The following is a 14,048-nucleotide window of genomic DNA, read 5'->3' as shown; positions in this document are numbered from 1 at the left end:
CATAGCAAGCCTTTGAGTGCAACCCCCCCTTATAAGTTTAAAACACTTTTTTATATATCTAACACTATTATAAATGCTGGAGGCAAAGCGGGGTTTAGGGTGGAGGATGACAGCTCACAACCCCCCATGTAATAACCTTGCGACCCCCAGTTTGAGAACCCCTGATCTAGTCTGACCTCCTGCATGTTGCAGGCCATAGAACTGCACCCTCTCACTCCTGTAATAGACCTAGGCTGAGAAGTTGTCCCATATAGACAAGCCCAGAGTCAGCCAAATAGGTAGCAGCAATCAAAGAAATCAAAGCAGCAAAGAGTCCTGTGGCACCTTATAGACTAACAGAAGTTTTGGAGCATGAGCTTTCGTGGGTGAATACCCACTTCGTCGGATGCATGTATATTCACCCACGAAAGCTCATGCTCCAAAACTTCTGTTAGTCTATAAGATGCCACAGGACTCTTTGCTGCTTTTACAGATCCAGACTAACACGGCTACCCCTCTGATACAAAGAAATCAAGAGAGTTTTAAACTTATTACTAGTTTTAATTTTTCTCCCTCCGAGTCCTGTACAATTGGACTCACAAAAGCACCTGGTTTTACAAGTGGTGAGATATAAGACAGTCTCAATAATATTATTTAAAACTCTCTAAAACAGTGTCAGTTAAATATATGGTCTATGCAGATTACTTGATCGCATGGTACAAAAGTTTGATTGGGATGATCCATGTAACTCACTCACTGATTAACCACTCACAAGAAATAAAGCCATCCTAACCTCAGGCCAATAAAAGAGTCATACCACATCATCTATTTCACATACTTAGGAATTCACAAGTGTTCGAACATTCACATATTCTCTCTCTCTCTCTCTCTCTCACACACACACACACAACTCCATCCAAGCTGATGTACTTGAATACATAACTTGCATAAACATGCAAGAATTCTGTGGTTCCTAACTGCATAACAAATAGCTGTCCAAATGTGGCTTTTTACATTGTTATCCCTCTGGAGGACTGAACAGTCTGAATTCTCATGAGATTCTGTCCATTCATCATTTCCTTTCTAAACAGCTATCAGTACATGCAGTAAAACAAGACAGAAAAAACATGGTTGGAACATGACCATTTTTTCTGTAAGGGTGAGACGAATGAGCAAAACAACCTTAGCAGAGAGAACATACAACTGTTCAGTCTAAGTGCACGTTAAGGGGATGATCCCATGACTATGCACATAAACAGCGTTCATTGTACACAAACAATTTAATCTTCCACAGAATGACAATTTCTTTCCTGATTTCAATTAATTAAACTCAGAAAAAGCAAATCCTACCTCCCTCCACCTAACACATCAAAGTCCTCTCTCCTTTGCCCATCCTATTGGTTGTACCTCAATTATCCTTTCTGCTATTAATCTCCCCCACTTCTTACTAATCAAATACACAAAGTCATGCTGAAAAAAAGCTCCCACTACCCCCACCTCAGAAACTCAGGATCGACAATAAATTCCTTTTACCCGAAGCCGCACTCTCATCCTCCCACAGAGTTTTTTCTGCTCTATTAATTTCTGTTGTCTGTCTCCTGCCTTTTTTTTTTGGTGGACTGACCCACATTATAATAGGTCAGCATCCCACAACCAGTCCCTTTTTTGGAAGGAGACAGGAAACAAGAGAGGAGGAGGAGGAGGGGATATCCCCCCAGCCTTCCAGTCCCCTTTGTGTGGTGGGGATATCCTCCCAACCCACATATACACTCCAGTCCTGTCTCCCCCCCCCCCCCAAGGAGACAACAAAGTAGAGGTTCTGTGATAGCAGGTGGGAAGACTGAATTCAAGAGGGTGGTGTTTGAAATGAGTATTTACAAAACATCACAGGAGGTTTCTGTTCAATTTTCCAAATTCTCACAAACAAAAGATGTGACAGGAACTTAATCCAGATTCCCTTTCACTTGTATCATATCCCCTTCCACATTGCTCCCATTCATTTCTGAGAAGCAAGATGAAGGGACTGTGGAGAGGGTTGAATAAAACGGTCAACAGCATTTAAACAGGCCAGCGTGCTATCAAAAGTGAAACCGTTCAGTAGCATGCAAGTAGTGGCAGCCAAACATCAAGTTGCACAAGGCAGTAACTTTTTCATACTGGAGCAGATGTTTACTCCAATTGCCACACTGGATCTGCCGTAGGAGATCCAGCCGTCATTTTATCAGAACAAGCTAGACACCTCATTATGCACTAAGTCAACTGTGTAGTGATGTACATGGAGGAGAGCAGGGGCAGGAACACCCCTTCTGACTTCTGTGGCATGAGATTCCCTGATGCAAAGGTGCTCAGATCCTACAGTGATATGCGCTATAAACATCCCTATAAATAAATTCAAATGCCCTTTTCTTAGCACATACAGCTACAAATGTTATTACTGATCATAAAATCATCTTGTTGTTCTTATTTTTAATGCAGCATTTGAGGTAGTTGTTCCTGAGGACTTTAGGACAATAGGGCTCAGAGTACATGCCCTCGGTAATTCCCGGGAACACTGGGCTCCACCAATTTCTTCAGTCCTGTCTCTCCCTCACTTGATCAAGAACAATGAAAAAGATCAAATTGTATTATAATAGATGTTAGTTTCTAATAGCAAAATCAGGACTCCCTGGGCTCTTGGACGGGGAATTCTTTCCCCTTAGAGATGAACAAGACTAGATGTGTCTGTGTCCCACTTTAGCTAGTTAAAAGATAAGCCAGTGGCCCGTCACTGTAGGATGTCATCTTTTAAATACTTAAGTTTAGATGTTCAAAAACAGAACGCAACTCTTGAAGGCAGAAACTATTCTCATATCTCAACAAGGATAAAAGAGAAAGATAGCACCAGTGGGCCAATCACAGCCAAACATTCAACAAAAAGTCCTAGGCCCAACCCCTTGTTCTTCCCAGGGCAACTTGCGCTGTCTGAGTGGCTAGAAGCAATTTAATCTTTCCTGCCAGCCACAGCACGGCAGACTAGAGAGGTTGCAGATCTGTGAAAAAGTCAAAGATATTGTTTTTCAAGCTGACAGACACCAATAGATACAGTGATATATTCCAAAGCAATTCTACATCCCCACTATGCCAGACTTAAGCAATAATAATCCATTTGCTAGCCTCAGAAACTATATGCTGGGAAAGGGGGGGAGTGGGAGACATTAAAAAAAAATATTAAGTTCAACATTTTCAAACATGGATGCCTGATCAGACCCCCTTTGATGTATGCACCTAAACAGGAATTTAAGTGACTAACTTTAGGCAGTCAAATTTGAAAATTCCAGCCTAAAATGCCATATAAAGTTATTGCCATTTATAATCTAAGCGAATGTAGCAGGGCAGGTGGCCACAAGTCTAAACAACTCTCACAATTAGCATTAACTGATACCCTTGTTGACAAAGGCATATAGAGTCAACAAGGACTGGATAAGCCATGGAGTCAGAAACACCTGCCTCATCTGTCATAGGAGATGGTTCATCCAGAGCCACCTGAGATACACAGGCTGAGGGCAACATGGGCGCAGCTTACGTTATCCAAAGCACAGGCAGCAGTAAACAGACAACTGCTACGTAGACTCTTGAGCAATCAACTCAGCAGCTTCCAATAGTGCTAATTTCATGTTTTTAAAACCCCACAAGAGGCGTGGGGGGCATCAGCCCTTAGGATGTTGGTCAGCCCCTTCTCCTTAAGGCTTTACTGCAACTCTAGACAACACACTGCAATTATTCATTCGTTCCTAAACTGTGGAGACTGCCCTTTGCCACCAAATCCAGGTGGGGATGCTAGAATCACAACATCCCCAGGAGGAGGTGAGTCTCTTTAGGTTGGAATCAGGAAGGCGAGACAATGACACCATCACTCCCTGCTCTTGGTCACTCTCTTTTATACAGCAGTTCCTACTGGCTGATCATAGAAAGGGACCCTGAGAGGTCATCTACTCCACCTTCCCCCATCTCACCACCACATGCTGAGACAGGACCAAGTAAACCTAGACCAGGGGTCGGCAACCTTTCAGAAGTGCTGTGCCGAGTCTTCATTTATTCACTCTGATTTAAGGTTTCATGTGCCGGTAATACATTTTAACGTTTTTAGAAGGACTCTTTCTATAAGTCTGTAATATATAACAAACTATTGCTGTATGTAAAGTACACAAGGTTTTTTAAATGTTTAAGAAGCTTCATTTAAAATTAAATTAAAATGCAGAGCCTCTCGGACCACTGGCCAAGACCCGGGCAGTCTGAGTGCCACTGAAAATCAGCTCATGTGCCGCCTTTGGCACACGTGCCATAGGTTGCCTACCCCTGACCTGGACCATCCCTGACAGATGTTTGTCTAACCTGTTTTTAAAAACCTCCAGTGACGAAGATTCCACAACCTCCCTTGGTAACCTCTTTCAGTACTTACCTATCCTTATAGTTGGAAAGTTTTTCCTAATATTTAACCTACCTCTCCCTTATTGCCAGGGTGGATTGATTTAAATCACCAAGAGGTAAGCCTCAAGTTAAAGTCAATTCTAATAAACTTTTCCATTTGTACTAATTTTCTAAGAAAAGTGCATTTTCATTGGTTGATATAACCATTAAAATGTTTGATTTACACTAAATAGAGCCTTTTAACTAGATTTTGTTGATCTGTTTGCTATCTCAAAGGGTTAACTATATATAATTGCTTAAATGTGTAGCTTAATATTTTCAGATTCTTAATGGTACATTTTAGTATGTTAGAAATTAGTGAATGATATATTGCTTATTTACTAGATAACTTTTGCTCATGATTTGTGTCAAGCTGCATTAGGAAGGTAACTGGAATTTAATTAAATATTATATGTTACAGTATTTAATTTGTTTGTTTTTATTAAATGAAACAACCTTAAATGTTTTGGATACACACACTTCTCTTATCAAAACATGTTCCACATTTACAAATAAATGATTTATTAAAGGAAGAGAGGGATTAACTGTAGTCCGTGAATTAAACTGATTATTTCAGGTCATCATGGGAGAATTTTCATAGAAACTGACTGGAGTTTAAGTTCCTACTTGCCTATGTCTCTTGAAAATGAGACAGTCTCCTAAATTACTTAGGCTATTCTTCAAACTTTTATAACTAATAGATCTCATTCCCTCTCTCCTCTTTTTTTTTCATTTTAAACAGGTCTACTTTTAAAACAGAAAAAATATATAATTTAAACAATAAAAAATCTGATTTAAATAAAGAGATTGATTTTCATCCATTCTGATAAATATTAAGCCAACTGCTTCTAGTAATACCTTCTGTGGATATGAAGAACAATTTATCCTGTCCTCTTTATAACAGCTCTTAACATATTTGAAGACTTATCAGGTCCCCCCCTCCTTTCTTTTCAAGACTAAATGTGTCCATTTTTTTTACCTTTCCTCATAGGTCAGGTTTTCTAAACCTTTTATCATTTTTGTTGCTCTCCTCTGGATTCTCTGCCATTTGCTCACATCTTTCCTATAGTGTGGCATTCAGAACTGGGCACAATACTCCACTGAGGCCTCACCAGTGCCAAGCAGAGTGGGACAACTACCTCCCATGTCCTAAGGCAGGTCTACACTACGGGGGAAAATCGATATAAGATACGCAACTTCAGCTACGTGAATAACGTAGCTGAAGTCGAAGTATCTTATATTGATTTACCTACCGTCTTCACGGCGCGGGATCGATGTCCGCGGCTCCCCATGTCGACTCCGCTACCGCCGTTCGGGTTGGTGGAGTTACGGAGTTGACAGGATTGCGTTCGGGGATCGATATATCGCGTCTAGATGAGACGCGATATATCGATCCCCGAGAAATCGATTGCTACCCGCCGATACGGCGGGTAGTGAAGACGTACCCTTACATACCACACTCCTGATCCCTCAAATATTGCTACTGTCACTGAGCAGTGACAACCTTGAGTGGGAGGATGGGGGGAAGAAGGGGGAATAAAAATCCAACACCACCCATTGTGTGGTTTAAAGAACATTTGATGCTGCAGGCAGAATGTGTTAGTTATTCCCCCTTTCAAGTTTCCTGTAAATTATGCACCTCAGGGGGTTTAAAGGCATTGTCATGCCCAGCTGCAGTGAGGTTCTCAGGGACTTGTCCGCACAATGCATCATCCCTGGATACAGGTTGCTCCGTTGCCTACTCAGCCACTTCACTTGTACTATAACAACAAACAAAAACACCCTGTTGGTTTTAAATCGTGAGAGACCAAACAAAATCTTCTCCTTGAACCTCATTCCAACTGATACTGGTGGGTGTTCTGAAACACTGCTCACTTTTCAGAAGTCCCACTATCATTGCTTAAACTGACTGAGTTCATGTTGCAATGACCTTCAGGGGGTGGAACATGCAGCATCTAGATATGGGCCTCAATCTCTCCCTCCCAATTTTTAGACTATAACTGGAAAAGCTTTACTAAGTGATGGTTTTTAGTCACAACTGCTGTTATGTTTTAAGGGCTATTTTAGCTAAATATTTTGTTTAAACTATGTTATGACCATAATCAGTTTTAGATTACTTTAACCAAGTCCCAAATGCTCTGGCAGGAAGCTGCTCTTCTAGCACAGGGGTCATGAGAGAAGAAAGAGGGATGAGATGTGGCACCTACAGTCAACAGAAAAGGTAAAACTGATGGGTGGGCAAAACAGCAGAACACTGTTCCCTAGAACACCCAGACCTTCAAGAGGCTGATATAAGAGTGCAGTCACTATAGCCCTCAAAAGGCAAAGAGGCTTTAGTTTCTAAACACACAGAAGCTTCGTTACAAGAGTAGTCAGTAGTGTTCACATGCACGAGGAAGGTTCTATAGCAGGGGTGGCCAAACTGTGGATCCCAAGACACATGCGACTCTTTTACCATTAAAGTGTAGCTCACGGAGCTCCCCATGTCCCCCACATTCTCCACTTACCAAATGGGGGAGGGGCAGCTTGGGACCTCTGCCTTGCAGCAGGGTGGTGGGTAGGGGCCTCTGCCCACCAGGGAGGGGGGGGGGGTCTCAGGTCTTCTGCCCCACAGGGTGCACCTGCCAGGGATTGGGGCTTCAGCAGAAGCAGAGTTGAAGCCCGGAGCCCCATCAAGCGCCTCCCACGGGGCTGAAGCTCCAAGCTCCAGCAGATGCACCCTGGGTTTCAAACTTCTGAAGACTGTTGCATGCAGCTCGAAGGCTCAGTAAGTTTGGCCACCCCTATTCTATAGCACAGTAGCAAAGTACAATTACTCAATGAGGTGATGCTATATAATCCATATTGCACAGACCCACCTGAAGCCTCAGACAAGAGAAATATGTAGTGCTTCATAGCCTCAGGTTCCTCAATGCTATGGAACATTCATAGAACAGTCAGAAAAGAGGACGGCAGGAATGGAAAAGCAGCATTCACATTTCACTTTTTTTTAAAAGGTCTTCTTCTTCATGCTGCTTTTCCTGGTGAGGGTCATGGCAACAGCCTGGAAAGTAGGAAGGAACAGACCTCCCTTACATCTGCAACAGGTTCCAGCTCCTCCTGGGGGATTCCCAAGCGTCCCCAGGCCAGCTGGGAGATATAATCCCTCTAGCACAGGGGTCTCAAACACGCGGCCCGTGGGCCGCATGCGGCCCGCGGAGCTCCCTGCGGGAGGCTCCCGCCTCCGCCCCTCTCCTGGAGCCTTCCCCCCCCCCTTAGGGGGGGGGGGGAGGGAAGCGAGAGGGGGGGAGGGAAGCGAGACGGGGGGGGGGGAAGGGAAGCGAGACCCGCTGGAAGGGAAGCGGGACCAGGGGTGGGGAAAAGAGGACCCGCCGCCTAAGTGCCCCGCCGCCAAGCCACCAAACAGCTGCTGGTGGCGTTTAGCACTTTCCAGGACCCTGCTCTAGCGTGTCCTGGGTCAGCCTTGGGGCCTTCTCCCAGTGGGACAAGCCTGGTAGATTTCCAAAGGAAGCCTCCTTATCAGGTGCCTGAACCACCTCAGCTGGCTCCTCTCAATCTGGAGGAGTACCAGCTCTACTCCAGGCTCTCCCGAATAGCCGAGCCCCTCATCCTGTCTCCAAGAATAAGCCCAGCCACCCTGTGGAGAAACCTCATTTCCACTGTTTGTACCTGCAATCTCATCCTTTTAGTCATTACCCAAAGTTCATGACCATAGGTGAGGATGGGGACATAGATTGGCCTGTAAACAGAGAGCTTTGTCCGAGAGCTCCCACTTCACCACCACAGATCGGTACAGCGCCTGCACCATTGCTGCCACCGCACCAATCCGCCAGCCAATCTCCCGCTCCCTCGTGAACGAGACACCTAGATACTTGAACTCTTCCACTATGGGCACCTGCTCCCCACTCACTTGGAGAGAACAGTGCACTTTCTTACAGGAGAGGATCAAGACCTCTGACTTGGAGGTACTGATTCTCATTCCAGCAGCTTCACACTCAGCAGTTAAATGTCCTAACTTTAAGTGAAATAGATTCCTTAAAAATCACAGGAAAAGGCCTATTGTCAGTAGGCCACGTTTTACTCCCCCATGCACACACACATCTAATTGTTCCTTGCAGCACATTCTCTAGTGCTCAGTCTAGTCTTAATGACTTGAAAGACATTTGAAAAGCAGCCACAGTAGATTCCTGCACGATTGACACATGTGATAACGCTTGTCTTATCTGACTTCAATATATAACCATTACTAGGATAGGGTTGTGGGTTAAGGCACTGACCAGGGACTTGGGACACCCGAGTTTAATTCTCTGCTCTGCCACAGACTCCCTGTGTGATCCTGGGCAAGTCACTTAGGGCTTCTCTATACAAAGAATTAGTGCGCAGCAAGCTGGGGTATAAATCTACCTCACACTAGTCTGTGTGGACCTTGCCACACCATGCACTAAAAGCTCTGGAGTACGCTTTGCTCAACGCCACCTTGAAACGTGCACAGGCAGAGGGTGGCTACGGCTAGAGGAGGCTCAGCCCTTCACAATCAATCTCTGCCTTGTCATTTTCTGAGCCACTCAGGTTGGCAGACTAAGTCCCACATCTGATGATGCCAGAGCCAGGAAGGGGGCAGAGTGGGATGAAGCAGTGGTTCTCAGCTAGGTGTCTGGGGCCCCCTGGGGGGCTGCAAGCAAGGTTCAGGGGGCCCATCAAGCAGGGTCAGCATCAGACTCACTGGGGCTCCAGGGCAGAAAGCCGAAGCCCCACTGCATGGAGCTAAAGCCCGAGGCCCTGAGCCCTACCACCTGGGACTGAAGACGAAGCCTGAGCAGCTTAGCTTCATGGGGCTCCCTGTGGTATGGGACCCCAAGCAATCTCCCTGTTTGCTACCCCCTAACGCTTGCCCTAGCTTTTATATACAGAAAATTAGTTGTTGTGACACAGGTGGGCCCTGGAGGTTTTATAGCATGCTGGGGGATGGGAGGGGCTCAGAAGGAAAAAGGCTGAGAACCTCAGGGATGGAGCATTGCTAAGAGAGGGCCCTGCCTGTGGGCTGGATTGCCAGCAGGTGCAGCTAGATACATCAGTCCCAACAGGGGGTATTGGCTCCTGGCTCTCAGCAGCACTTCCCTGGAAGGCTGAAGTTTCAAGAGTGCCATTTGCAGAAGGCTCTCCCAGGCAGGGAGGCTCAGGAGCAGTGTCTGGAGCAGACCATGGGGAAGAGGAACTGTGGTGTCTAGGAAGCAGAAGCAGGTGAGCCAGAGAGACCTGTCCAATGGGGCTCCTGGGGGGGAGGGGTTTCCAAAGAAGAGGAATTGGGGTTGGCATGGAGTAGAGTCTCCCTGTTGAGGATTGGGATGAGGTTTGCTGGGACAAGGCAAGAGTCCCAGGGGAAATCTGAGGCCCTGCATTCACCGACACCAAGATCAGGAAGGGGGCAGGATGGGTGGGACATCACGGGGTGGTGTGTGTGGGGAGGGGGGGGATTGGTCCTGCCCACATGCAAATTGCATGTCAAGTGACACTGTGTTAGACTTTTTCAAAACTTGCGAGCAGTGAGAGCCAATGGGTTGAAACAGGGAGCTGGACCCAGCCCTGTGGGACAGGAGTTGCTACGGTGGGTGAGTGCAGGCAGGAAGCCTCCGCCAAAAAATATTTTCACAAGCTGCCTATGGAAACTGGAGTAGATCAAAGTGCACTAGAGAACTTTTAGTGTTCAGCAGCAGGGTTCATACAGTCAGTCAGTGCTTGGCAGGCCAGCATGAGGTAGATTTACACCCCAGCTTGCCATGCACTAACTCTTCATATAGACAAGCCCTTACCTTGCTGTACGTTAGTTCCCCATCTGTAAAATGGGGATACTCACTCTCACCAGTCTTGTTTATTTAGACTGTATTCTCTTCTGGGCAGGGACACTCACTCTCTTGCTATGTGTTTGTGCAGCACCTAGCACAGTGGGATCCTGAACTAAGCTAGTGCTAAAAAGCAATAAAAATGCGAAATAAAATTCATTTCTCCTACCAGCCATTTCTGTAACTAGCAAGAGCTTTGTGACTTCCTTTGAACTGCGGGAAATAGAAACAGACACTTCTACTAAGAGGAGCATGCAGGTAAAGAAAGGGGCCCATCTCCATATCCATCAGTGCAAATATAAACTATTTAAAATGAGGACATGAAATGAAAGAATAAGACCCCAATCACAGAACTCAAAAGGCCATTGGTTTAAGACGAGCATAGCTAGTAAAGTGCTTTACTAAACCAACAACGAAGAACTGGGTAGAGAAAGGTAATTCCATTTCACAGGGGACTGGTATCTTGAAATTTGATTTCATTCTGATTAGGAACCAAAAATTTCAAAATTCTCTGCAAAAGGGAAAGAAGTCCCAGCCCTGTAGCAGTCTGTGTGGCAGGCAGCTCCAGCGCCACAGACCCTGGAAAGCCCAGGCTCCCCACACTCCTAGGCAGGTTGCGGAGTAGCTGGACAGGCTGACTGGCAGAAAATTTGGTGAAACTGAACCGTCTCCACAGAGTGTTTTGATTTTTCCAGCCAGCTCCACACACATCATTTGCATTGCTCCTCTCTGAGCCCCTTCTATTTTTACTGTGACCTTTTGTTAGTATTCCATATGATCACATATATGGATTTATACCAGCACTACATTTTCAATGTTTTCCTTAGTTATCCCAGCTCCCCTTCTTCCCACACCTGTTTTGCTGCATACAGACTAGAAGTTTTTATGGAGCTGTCCACAATGCTCAGCTCCTTTTCCTGAGTTACAGTTAACCCATGAGTTTTTCAAATTATTCCTTCCAAAGTACATCACCTTGCATCTGCCAGCACTGAATTTCATCTTACATAGCAACCAAAGTCCTAAGAACACAGTAGTGCTCCTTTAGATTGGTTAATTTAAACAGGCAATATGAGTACCATTACCATAGGTCCATACTACTGTTTCTCTGGCCGCACGCTATACATCGGACAGCACACATACAATGCATTCTACAGTGTCTGTCACATTGTATATCACCCTCATATACCACAAGCACACATCACACTGTTACATACATACACGCTGCACATACACAGCCTTCTTATTGTTCTAAATACACACCTTCTAAATCTACAACTCATAGATAAACATACACCTGACTAATAATACAGTTTACATCGTGTTCCACACACCACTCAGCATTATGATGCCACATTGCCTCGTACCTCTATATACCACTCAGTGCAATTCAGAACCAAGCTGTGCCACACAGCACCATGCTATGTAATTCAGTGTCACCCCGCACCACACCATGGGTCACCCGACCCCATGAGCCAATCGCTACCACTCAGGGCCAACCCAGTACCACACACTGTGCCAGACAGCCAGCATCCCTAGTATCAAGCATCACATTTTGCAACTCAGCACCCTGCGCCATATCAATCAGTACCACACTGTACCCCCCAGCACCACATCACACCGCCAAGCCCCTTAGTGTCCAGCATCACATCATGCCACACAGCACATCACACACACCATTCTGTACCATGCCATCCTGCACCGTGCTATCGAGCATCACATCATGCCACTCAGCACCAAGCCAGTCAGTACTATACAGCACCACACCATGCTATGCCACCCAGCACCACTGCACTGTGCCAATCAGTGCCCACTGTACTACCCAGCAGCTTACTAGCCAGTACCATATTGTGCCACTCAACACCGTGCCAATAAGTACCATGCCACAGAACCCAGCACCACACCGTGCCATCCAGCACCACACCAATCAGTACTATACTATACCACGCAGCACCATGCCACAGCGTAGCGCCCAGCCAGCACCATGCTATCCAGTGCCATATCGTGCCAGCCAGCACCACTGCACCATGCTAACCACTACCACCGCTCTGTGCCAGCCAGCACTAGCGTACCATAGCAGCCAGTGCCATCATGCTGTGCCAGCACCTCTGTGCCATACCAGCCAGCACCACCATGCCATACCAGCCAGCACCATGCTATCCAGTGCCATATTGTGCCAGCCAGTACCACTGCACCGTGCTAACCACTACCACCGCTCTGTGCCAGCCAGCACCACCGTGCCATACCTGCTAGCGCCTCTGTGCCATACCAGCAAGTGCCATATCGTGCCAGCCAGCACCACTCTGCACTGGGCCGTTCAGTGCCAGCCAGCACCACTGCACCGTGCTAACCACTACCACCGCTCTGTGCCAGCCAGCACCAGCGTGCCATACTAGTGCCACTGTGCCATACCAGCCAGTGCCATTGTGATGTGCCAGCGCCTCTGTACCATACCAACCAGTGCCACCATGCCATACCAGCCAGCACCATGCTATTCAGTGCCATATCGTGCCAGCCAGCGCCACTGTGCTGTGCCAACCACTACCACTGCTCTGTGCCAGCCGGCGCCACCGTGCCATACCATCCAGTGCCATATCGTGCCAGCCAGCACCACTCTGCACTGGGCCGTTCAGTGCCAGCCAGCACCACTGCGCCGTGCCAGCGCCTCTGTGCCAGCCCCGTGCCCGCCCGCCCGCAGCGCCCAGTCTCACCGTGCAGCGGGGCCGGGCTCCCCCCGGGGCTGCTCTGTCCCGCTCGCTCAGGGGAGGGGCGGGGCGGGGCCCTCACGAGCCCATGCCGCGGTCGCGCGCCCCCAGTGGGTCCCCGGCAGCCCCTGGCGCTGCCCGTGTCCGTGTCTGCGCCGCGATCCGGGAACGGTGGGAGCCGGGTCTCTCGGGGAGTCAACGCGGCGCAAGCGCAGAGAGAGCGCGAGGCCCCGCCCAGCCCTGGAGGAGGAGCGACAGGATGACATAACCGCCGCGCTCTTAAAGGGGCAGCGCCTCTTTCCCTCGCTGTCTTCCCCCCCCCCCCGCCCTACCCCGGAGCTCTTAAAGGGGTAGCGCCCCCCCACCCCCAGCTGGCGGAAGCTGCAGCAGCAGCTGTGTGACGTTGGGCTGCCCGTCCATGGTCCCGTATAAATGGGGCCCCTGCCGTCCCACCCTGAGGGCGGTGAAACGGAGGCAGGAAGGGTTTGTAGTCACATTCACAGGACTCCACCTTTATGTATTGCAGCGTTCAGCCCAGACCCCTGAGCAGCTGGGCCAGGTCACCCCTAGCCTGCCACCCCGGGGAGCCTCACCCCACCCCACCCGGCTTTGCTGCTGCAGCTCCCACCAGGGCTCCTCCCAACCAGCCTCCAGCTACAGCCACAGCGCTGGCCCAGCTCGGGCTGCCAACTTTCTAATTCCAGAAAACCAAACACCTTTGCCCTGCCCACTGCCCCACCCCTTCCCTGAGGCCCCACCCCTGTCTGAGCCCCCCCGCCCCCCCCAAGTCCCCCTCCCGCTGTTGCTTGCTCTCCCCCCCCCCCCTCTCCGGAAGGCACTCATTTTCACCAAGGGATACTTATTGTTTTGACAGATATATTATGCTAAGTTTAGGTTTTATTTGTTACAGGACAGGAGAGCTGTCAGCAAAATAGTCAAAAAGGGTAATTTAAAAAAAATAAATTTTCACAAAGGTTTTGATTATTCTTTCCCTCCCCTCTTCCCATTTTTCATAACCAGCGCCATAGTTTTTGTTCACTAAAGTTAGTGTAATTTTATGTGTGGAATTAGGACTACACAT

The 14,048-nt window shown here is 47.7% G+C and overlaps 1 protein-coding gene across 1 annotated transcript in view; it reads right to left on the bottom strand.

Moving 5' to 3' along the window:
* TMEM184B (transmembrane protein 184B) overlaps positions 1-13,198 on the bottom strand; it is a 43,718-nt gene extending 30,520 nt beyond the window's left edge. The window contains exon 1 of the mRNA XM_044985589.1: positions 12,974-13,198. The gene's annotated coding sequence lies outside the window, so the exon portion shown is untranslated. The remainder of the gene's footprint in view (positions 1-12,973) is intronic.
* Positions 13,199-14,048: the final 850 nt, after the last annotated feature.

The sequence above is a fragment of the Mauremys mutica genome, chromosome 1 (assembly GCF_020497125.1).
Source record: "Mauremys mutica isolate MM-2020 ecotype Southern chromosome 1, ASM2049712v1, whole genome shotgun sequence".
NCBI lineage: Eukaryota > Metazoa > Chordata > Testudines > Geoemydidae > Mauremys > Mauremys mutica.
Note: the sequence above shows the minus strand (reverse complement) of the source record. Positions and strands in the feature narration are given on the sequence as shown.